Raw genomic sequence first — 10,380 nt, forward strand, 5'->3', positions numbered from 1 at the left:
CACTATGAGTTGGAACAGACTCCATGGCATTTAACAACAACAACAACAATAACAAAATCACAGGAATCTTTGTGTGGTGCTATGGGATAAAGCACTGAACCGCAAGGTCAATTTGAACCATGAGGTCAGTGGCTCCTTAGAAACTCTATACAGGATTGCTATGATTGGAACCGATGTAACAGCACTTAAGAACAACAAAAACAAAAGCGCATGCTAGTCAAATGTGAGCTATGAAAATTGACCAAAGTACTAGGTTAACTTCAAACCATTGCTTATCTCATTTGGTCTAATCCACTCTAATTCTCCAAGTTTTTTTTCCCTCTCCATCTGATTTTTTCTCTGTTGTCATTTTTCACTTTATATCCACCTTATTTGATGACTTGATTAGTATGCTATAGGATAATTTGTGCTATGTTCATATTTCATCCAGGATTTGATATTTACTATCTGGCACTGTAGGATCAGCACTGGACTTTTAACCATAAGGTCAGCAGTTCAAACTCACTAGCCAATCCTCGGAAACCCTATACAGAGTTGCTAAGCATTGGAACCGACTTTACAGCACTTAACCACAAACAACAATCATACATCAGGACTTTAGGAAAGCAATCGCTCTCTCTCCACATACACATACACATTTTAGGGGTTGGACTGTGTGTGGATTAGATGGGCAGTTGGCAAATTAGAACACAGAACTCATGAGATATAATCACAATCTGAATTTTCCAGATATCTTACCTTTCTTCATTGCTTTCTATCACTTATATCAGACTTTCCATTGCAAAGAAATTACATTTTTATAGAGTCTAATAGTTCTTTCTCATTTTCTCTGAAATTAGGGTAGGACAACTAAGATAACTGGTAAACTAGTGATTTTGTAAAAAAATTTAAAAAAAATTTTAAACAAGAGAAAAGTACTTAGCCCAGTATGACCTGGTTTTCAGTTAATCAAGAATTTATGGTTAACTGAGAAATGAGTTTTAAAATATTAGATTTGGGTTTTATAAAAATCAGCCCATAAGAGGCTCTGGAATGAAGAGCCAAACTGGAAGTCACAGCTGTGGCTTTGTCACTCCCTCTCTGTGGGACCTTCTATAAATCAACTCATTTTTCTGGACCTCAGTTTCTTTATCTAGAAATAGGTTGTTTAGACAAATAGCTGGTGGTGGTGGTTATGTGCCATGGAGTCGGTTCTGACTCATAGCAACCCTGTACGGGATTGTAAATCTTTATGGGAGCAGAAAGCCTCATCTTTCTCCCGCAGAACAGCTGGTAGTTTCAAACTGCTGACCTTGTGGTTCACAGCCCAATTCATAACCACTACACTACCAGAAAGAACTCCTTTAGACAAATAGCTAGGGGTCTTCAAATTCTGCTTTAGTGGAAATGATAGCAAGAATAATCTAGGCTATGTTGAGGTAACAAATACAGAATCCCAGGGTCCTAAAACTTAGAAGTTTTGTTTTATTTTTTCAATCATGCAAAATACACTGTTGTTCTTAAGGATCTTCAGGCAGCTTCATTCCAAACATTCATATTGACAGAGCCTCCACCATTCTGTAGTGGTACCATCATTTCCAATCATGGTCCAGTTGTTTCTTTCCAACTGCAAAAGGGTTGGGCAAGATGGCGGAGCATAAGGCTATTCATTCTCTTCCATGGTGGGTCTAAGACTCTACGTTTAGGTCATAAGTTCACATCCTGTCTGATCTAGTTACTCTGACATAGAAAATGTTCAGTGACCGCAGACAATACCCCCAAGAAAGCTCAGGGTTCACAACTTTAGCATGTGAATGGTCCCAAACAATTCATCATCAATAGGGCTAAAACCAGCTAAAAGCACAAGATTTTCAATAGTACCAAAAAGAAAAGAAAAGAAAAGAAATGCACAGATGGTTTGTTTGAAAACTAATGAAAAACCAACACCTCACATAAGGACTGAACATGGACCCCATCTCATGATTCTTGCTTTCCAATTCACCTAGTATACTGGGCCAGAAGAAGAGATAAAAATAAGTTGCTTAAAGAGCTCATTCTGATGAAGCAAAACAGATTCCAGATGCAAACTAAACAAAGCTGAAGCAGAGAAGGCAAACGCATGCTTACTGGTTGGCTGCCTGACTGGCTCTTTCAAATTCAGCAATAAAGATGCAATTCCTTCATACTCCCAGTTAAGCTGGAGAATAAGAACACTGTTTGTATTCTGCAGATCCTGAGTGAGCTATTCAGCCTTGATGAATTTCCTTAGTGCCTCTCCTTGCAAAATGAGTCCAGTTTGCAGGAGAAAAAAAAGAGGATAGGATTAAATCTATCTGTGGCCTGGAGCTACCACATCTGGGTTGTAGATTATGCAAGATCTTTCTTCTAAATCACTGGAATAAATATCACTGGTTACTCCTTCTTATTCTGAACAAATGGGTTTCACCAGCCATTAAGTGACTCAGGAGATAAAGACAAGAAAGGAAGAAAATGGATTTATCTTCCAAATAGCAATTCAGTATTTCTTTAGGCTGAGAATCCAGTCATCTCTACCAATCCTGAAAGATCCACCAAGGCATGTTTTCAAAGGGTAACCTCCCCCTTTGTTTACTGAATGTCTATCTGCACTTAACAACAACAATCTACAAAAGTAGTTGTCTCACTAGGTAATGCCCAACTCGTTTGTAGTGTAGTGGTTATGAGTCGTGGTGCTAACCTCTAAGTCAACACTTCGAAACTAACAGCTGTTCTGTGGGAGAAAGATGAGGGGTTCTGCTCCTGGAAAGATTTACAGCCTCAGAAACCCTGTGCAGGGTTGCTATGAGTCAGAACTGACTCCACGGCTCATAACCACCACCACCATGAGTGGCTTCTCACTAAGAAGTGGGTTAATACACTGGATTGCAAAGTCGTTTGAACAGCAAGGTAGGTAGGTGGTTCAAGTTCAGCAGCTGCTCCTTGGAAACCATATATATGTGTGTGTGTATATATATATGTATATGTGTGTATATATGTATATATCTATATATATGGAGCTCTGGTAGCATAGTGGTTACGAATCGGCCTGCGAACCTTAAGGTCAGTGATTCGAAACTACCAGCCGCTCCGCGGGAGAAAGATGAGGCTTTCTACTCCCGTAAGGATTTACACCCTTGGAAACCCTGTACAGGGTCGCTATGGGTCGGAACCGACTCGACGGCACTTAACAACAACAACATCTATATATATACACATACATATATGTGTGTGTGTACATATATATATACAGGGTCGCTATGAGTCAGAACCGACTCGATGGGCACTTGACAACAACAGCAATTGTTGCTGTTAGGTATCATTGAGTCAATAGTGACCCAACAATGTATAATAGAAAGAAACACGGACTGGTCCAGCCTCACCCTCACAATCATTTTGCCAAAACACTGTTTGGTTTTGTTGCAGCAGCTGTGTTAATCCATCTCAGGTTAAGTGTTTTGAATTTCCCATTCTTCCAAATTTTATTTATAGTTTGTTATGACCTCTACAGTTGAATGTCTTTGCCTTTTTAGTAAGACACAGTTGTCTTTCTTGTGTTCTCTACTTTCAGCCAAGATCCATCTAACATCAGCAATGATATCCCTCAATCCATGCCCTCTTCTGAATCCAATTTTAATATCTGACAGTTCCCTGTTGATGCACTGCTACAACAATGTTTGAATTCTCTTCAGCAAAACGGTACTTGCATAGATTAATGATGTTGTTCAATAATTTCTGCATTCTGTTTGATCACCTTTCCTTGAAATGGGCAAAAACAGGGGACTCTTCTAGTGAGTTGACCAAGTAGCTATCTTCCAAATTTCTTGGCCTAAACGAGTGGGTGCTTACAGAGTTGCATTCGTTTGCTGAAACATCCCAATTTATATCCCATCAATTCCTGGAGCTTCCTTTTTATCTAATGCCTTCAGTGCACTGGGACTTCTTCCTTAAGCACCACCAGCTCTTTTCTTTCCTTTTTTTAGTATTTATTGTGAATTGAGTGAAGGTTTACAGCCCAGATTATCAGTTTCACATTCAGCAAATCATACACTTTGCTTCATCTCCTTACAACAACAGTTGCCTGTTTTCCCCAGTGTGGTTCCTGTTTCCATTTCACCCACCTTCCCATCCCTTCTCAATGTCTTCCTTAGGTGTATGTTGCACTTCTTATTTTGAATGATTGTTCCATCATAAGCATGCCTTCCTAGTATTCTTGCCCCCCACCCCACCCCATATACCATAATGTTTGGCTGAAAATTGGACCTTGAGGATGAGTTTCTTTCCAGACCTGAATGGTGGTTGAGAGTCATAGTCTCAAGTCCCTCCAGTCTCTTTATGACCTGTAAACCTGGTCTTTGTTGTTGTTTTTTTTTCCTTACAATTTTGAGTTTTGTTCCACATTTTCTCACACTCTATATGGGACATTTTAATGTGATCCTTTTCAGAGTGGGTGGTAGTGGTAGGTGTGCACCACTAGTTCTTCTGGTCTCAGAGTTCACATGTTACACTAGTCCATTGGATTCATTGATTCCAAACATCTTCAATCCTCAACACTCTTCTTTATTCTGCACACAGATAGACCAATAGTAACACCTTAGATGGTCACGCATGAGCTTTGAATATCCCAGATTCTATTTACCAAAGTAGGATGTAGAACTTTGTCTTTGTGGACTATGTTATGCCAATTGACCTTGGTGTCCCCTGACACTATGGTCCTGAACACCTAGGCTCAGCACCTCATTGACTTAAGATGTTTCAGAATATCTAAGAAGTATTCATTATTTTGCCCGCTACATGTTCCACAGCATTCATAGCTGTATTTGCAGCAAATCCTCTTTTAAAGCCTTATAAATTTGTGAATGCAGTCCCACTCTTCCAATCATATATATTTAGCCTGTGTTTCTGTCTGTTTCTACCCACAGAACACTGTTGTTCCAAGGTTGTATATATAACACTATTTACCTTTATCCCTTTTAGCCTTGCATACTTCCCTGTGTCTTCACCTGTCTTCCTTATTTTTCTGCCAACCACCCTCTTCTTGTCTATTTCCCGTCCCCCCTTCTTGTCTATTGCCTTCCAATCACCAAAATTAACATATGTCTACCCCCTAGCCAGAGAAACTCTCCCTTCCCTCCTACCCCTGGTAACCATCAAAGAATGTTTCTTTTAGCATGACAAACTTTTCTTGAGTTTCACAATAGTAGCATCATACAATATTTGGCCTTTTATGATTGACTATTTTGATTCAGCATAATATGCTCCAAGTTCACCCATGTTATGAGTAGTTATTCTTTTTTAACAGATTCATTGCTATTCTTCACTGATGCATAACACTCTATTGTGTGTATAGTACTGCAACGAAAATCAGTGTGCATATATCTCTACTTTTGTCCTGACTCTTATTTCTTGTGGATATATACCAAGTAGAGGGGTTGCTTGACCATATGATATTTCTATTTCCAACTTTCTGAGAAAGTGCCATGAAATTTTCCACAGTGGTTATACCATTTTAAGGTCACACCAGCAATGTAGGAGGGTCCCAGTCTCTTCACACCCTCACTCACATTTGTTGTTTTCTGACTTTTTGAACTTTGCTATTAATGCTGGCATGAGATGATTTCTCATTGTTGTTTTGATTTGCATCTCCCTAATGGCTAATGATCGTGAACATTTCTTCATATGTTTGTTGGTTACCTGAGTGTCTTCTTTGGTGAAATGTCTTTTCATGTTCTGTGTCCATTTCTTTAATTGGGTTGTCTTTTTCTTGTAGAGGTGTAGTTTTCTATAAATTTTAGAGATTAGTCCCTTGTCTGATATGTCATTGTAAATGGATTTCTAGTTTTGTTAGATAAACTTGAAGAGACTATCTCTTTCCCATTTGATGTATTTTGTCCCTTTGTCAAAGATCTGTTGACTATACGTGGAATGATTTGTTTCTGGGTTCTCAATTCTGTTTTACTGATCTATGTGTCTTTCATTATACCAGTATCAGGCTGTTTTGATCACTGTGTCTGTGTAATTGATTTTGAGATCAGAGAGTGAAAGTCCTCCAATTTTATTCTTCTTAAGCAATGTTTTGCTTTCCTTTCCCTATAAAATTAGTAATCAGTTTTCCATCTCTTTAAAGAGTGACATTGGAATCTGGATTGGGATTGCATTATATGTATAGATTGCTTTGGGTAGTGTTGACTTTTCACAGTGTTAACTTTCTCTCCATGAGCATGGTAATGCTTCCATTTTTATGTCTCTTTTGGGTTTTTGTAGTAGTGTTTTCTAGTTTCCTTTGTATAGGTCTTTTGTTTCTCTAGTTAGATTTATTCCTAAGTATTTAATCTTTTGAGTTGCTATTATAAATGTATTGTTTTCCTTTATACAATTAAAGCAGCCATTAATAACTGTCTTTATTGGTGTAGAGGGATCCAAATGATTTTTCTATATTGATCTTGTACCCTGCCATGTTGCTGAATCTTTCGATGAGTTCCAATAATTTTCTTGCTGAGTCTTTAGGATTTCCTATGTATAGAATCATATCATCCGTAAATAGAGTTTTACTTCTTCTTTGCCAATCCAGATGCCTTTATGGTGCAGCATTGTAGGATAAGCACTGGACTGATAAACAAAAGATCAGCAGCTACTCCTCAGAAATCCCATAAAGAGTCACTATGAATGAAAACCTACATGAAAGCACTTAACAACAGCAACAGTTTTCCTTTCTTGCCTTATATAAGTCTCTGGATGAGACTTCCAACACAATATTCAATAAGAGTGATGATAAAGAGCATCCTTGTCTGATTTCTCTTTGCAGAGAGAATGCTTCAGTTTCCCTCCATTGAGAGTAATATTTGTATATTTCATCAGAATAATTTACATTATCTTTTGGAGCTGTCCTTTGAAATCTGTTCAGCTCTTTTACATCATCATCATTTCTTTCCTTCACTTTAGTTTCTCTGTTCCAGAGCCAGTTTCACAGTATGTTCTGACATCTGTTTTGATTTTTTCTTTCTTGTCTTTTAAATGACATTTTGTTTTACTCATGAAGATGCCCATGATATCACTCCACAACTCATCTAATCTTCAACCATTAGTGTTTAATGTGCCAAATCTGTTCTTGAGATTGTCTCTATATCCATGTGGGATATACTCAAAGTTGTACTTTTGCTCTCATTGACTTGTTTTAATTTTCTTCAGTTTCAATTTGAATTTGCATGTGAGTAATTGATTGTTTGTTTCACAGTTGGTTCCTGATTTTGTTCTGAGTGATGATATTGAGCTTTTTCACTTTCTTTCCACAGATGTAGTTGATCTGATTCCTGTGTTTTCCATCCTGCAAGATCCACGTGTGTATTTGTTATTTATATTGTTGAAAAATGTGTTTGCAATGCCTAAGACCAATGTCTTGCAAAATTGCAAGCAAGAGCCAACCCTCAGAACTGAGCCACTAAGTGCAGACACCTGTGCTCTCCTTTCCTCACTTCCTCTGGCCCTAGCTCTACCTTCACTCTTTAGAACAAGGGTGGGGAATGTCTAGCTCCCAGACCATATAAGGCCCTTGAAATAATTTAATCTTGTCTTGCCAAGGCAACTGCAGTTCCAGCTATCACATTACAGCAGGCCAATTTTTAAGTTGATAATTTTGTATGGCCCATAAATTAAGATATAAGTATCCACATGGCCCCTGGCAGAAAACAGTTCCCTACCCCTGCTTTAGTAGATCCCAACACTTTGGATACACAGCTGATGGAAAGACTGATATGAAACCAAAGCCTGAGATGAAGCCATGTCTGGCTAACTCATAAGGTGGGCTTTGCAGAAGTTGATTGAGATATATCTTAAGGCATAATTCATTCTAGGGAGTAAAAAAGCCACAAATAACCATATGAAATTCTTGAGGTTAGGATTCATATCTGTTTCTAAGTGCGCTTATAGCTCAAATCTGTAGGTAAGTCAGACAGATGCATAAGGTTCTTATTTAGGATTAGTTTAATGAAAGAAAAGGCAGGCTTGAATTCTTTTCAATGATTTAAAAGCAGCACCTGCAGCAAGTGAAGGTGACTGTAATAAAGAATTTGTTTTGAGTAGGGATTAGTTCCTACCATGTGTCTGTCAGTTTGTGGTGACTTATGAGTTGCTGTGATTCTGCAAGCTATGCCATGGGTATTTTAAATACAAGCAGGGTCACCCGTGGTGCACAGGTTTCACATGAGCTACAGACTAGGAAGGAAGAGAGACGAATTACATCTGAAACATTAGTCACTGAAAACCTTATGAATAACAGAGAAACACTGTCAGACATAGTACCAGAAAATGAGCCCCTCAGGTTGGAAGACACTCAAAATGTTGCCTCCTCAAAGAAGAGTTGACCATGATGAAGTGAATGGAGTAAAGCCAATGGGAGAAAAACCCATGGGAACTTCATTTGCTAATGGGGCACCACTCAAAATGAAGAGAAACAGCTGTAAACATATATTCATAAATGGAATATATGAAGTATGAATCTAGGAAAATTATAAATTGTCAAAAATTAAATGGAATGCATAAACATGGATAACGTAGACATTAGTGAGTTGAAATGGACTGGTACTGGCCATTTTGAATTTATGTCAGGAATGACAAATTGAAGAGAAATGGTGTTGTATTCATTGTCAAGAAGAACATATCCAGATCAGTCATGAGGTACAACACTGTCTGTGATAGGATAATATCCATATTCCTATAGGGAATACCAGTCAATACCACTACTATTCAAATTTATGCACCAACCACTAAAGCCAGTGAGAATGAAATAGAAGAATTCTACCAACTTCTTCAACTAAAATCGATCAAACATGCAATCAAGATGTATTGATCATTACTGGTAATTGGAATCAAAGGTTGGGAGCAAAGAGGAATGATCAGTAGTTGGAAAATATGCCCTTGGTGATAGAAATGATGCTGGAAATTGCATGATAGAATACTGCAAAACCAATGATTTGTTCATTTCCAATACCTTCTTTAGACAGCATGAGATGACTATACACATGAACCTCACCAGATGGAATACACAGAAACCAAATTGACTACATCTGTGGAAAAAGATGGTGGAAAAGCTCCATATCATTAGCCAAAATAAGGCCAGAGGCAAATTGTGGAACAGACCATCAATCGCTCATATGCAAATTCAAACTGAAGCTGAAGAAAATTAAAATAAGTCACAAGAGCCAAAATATAACCTTGAATATATCACACCTGAATTTAGAGATCATCTGAAGGACAGATTTGATAGATTAAACATGAAAGACTGAAGACCAGAAGAGATGTAGAATGACATGAAGAATATCATACAGGAAGAAAGCAAAAACTCATTAAGAAGACAAGAAAGAAGGAAAAGGTCAAAATGGACTTCAGAAGAGACACTGAAACTTGCTCTCCAGCATAGGGATGCTAAAGCAAATGGAAGAAATGAGGAAGTATAGGAGCTGAACAGAAAATTTCAAAGGTCAACTTGAGAAGACAAAGCCAAATATTACAACAAAATGTGCAAAGATCTGGAGTCAGAAAATCATAAGGGAAGAACACGCTCAGCATTTCTCAAGCTGGGGGAATTGAAGAAAAAATTCAAGCCTCGACTTTCATTATTGAATGATTCTCTGGGCAAATTATTGAACGATGCAGAAAGCATCAAAAGAAGATGGAGACAACAAACAAAATGATGGATAGGATAGAAGAGCATTGAGTAGCTCCATCAGCAACAACACAGAATACTGGACCAAGCAGATTCAGGGGATGGTCCCAGAACTCTGAACCACATATAAGGGAATATTTAGAAGATTGGAAGGCTTACAGCTAGGAGAATTTGTAGCAGAAGGAAGAAATCCATTGCTTTCTAACTCAAGATGCTCAGTTGCTCCTGGAGCCGCCATCTTGGACAAGAACAAGCAGGGGAAGGATCAGAATAGCCACGGATGCCTGACAGTATCATGGAGATAAAGGTGTGGTCATTCTTTTTTTTTTTCAGTATCAGTTCATTGGTCTCTTGCTGTCTGCGCACCTCCATTCTGGTGACTAGAGGAGGTTTCTGAGCAAGTGAACACCCCACTCCCACCCCTGTAGTGTTCTACTATGCATGAGAACAGATCTTCTCAAAATTCAAAGTGACAATTGCCACTTAAAACCAAACGGCAGTGAAAAATGGCCACAGCCAGCCCTGAACTGTTTATCACTAGGAAAAAGACTTGAACAGGGATTGTGGAGTGGGACAGGCAGACTAAAAAGGAAATAGGCTGAGAATTAAATCCTGAGTTACGTCACAATGACCAACAGTGGCATCTTGAAATTTTTCAGGAAAAAGAGTGAAAAGGGAAGTCCATCTCCTGATCACATCTTCCTGGAGGCATTCAGAAAGCATAA

The sequence above is a fragment of the Chrysochloris asiatica genome, unplaced genomic scaffold, assembly GCF_000296735.1.
Source record: "Chrysochloris asiatica unplaced genomic scaffold, ChrAsi1.0 scaffold00221, whole genome shotgun sequence".
In the NCBI taxonomy this organism is placed as follows: Eukaryota; Metazoa; Chordata; class Mammalia; order Afrosoricida; family Chrysochloridae; genus Chrysochloris; species Chrysochloris asiatica.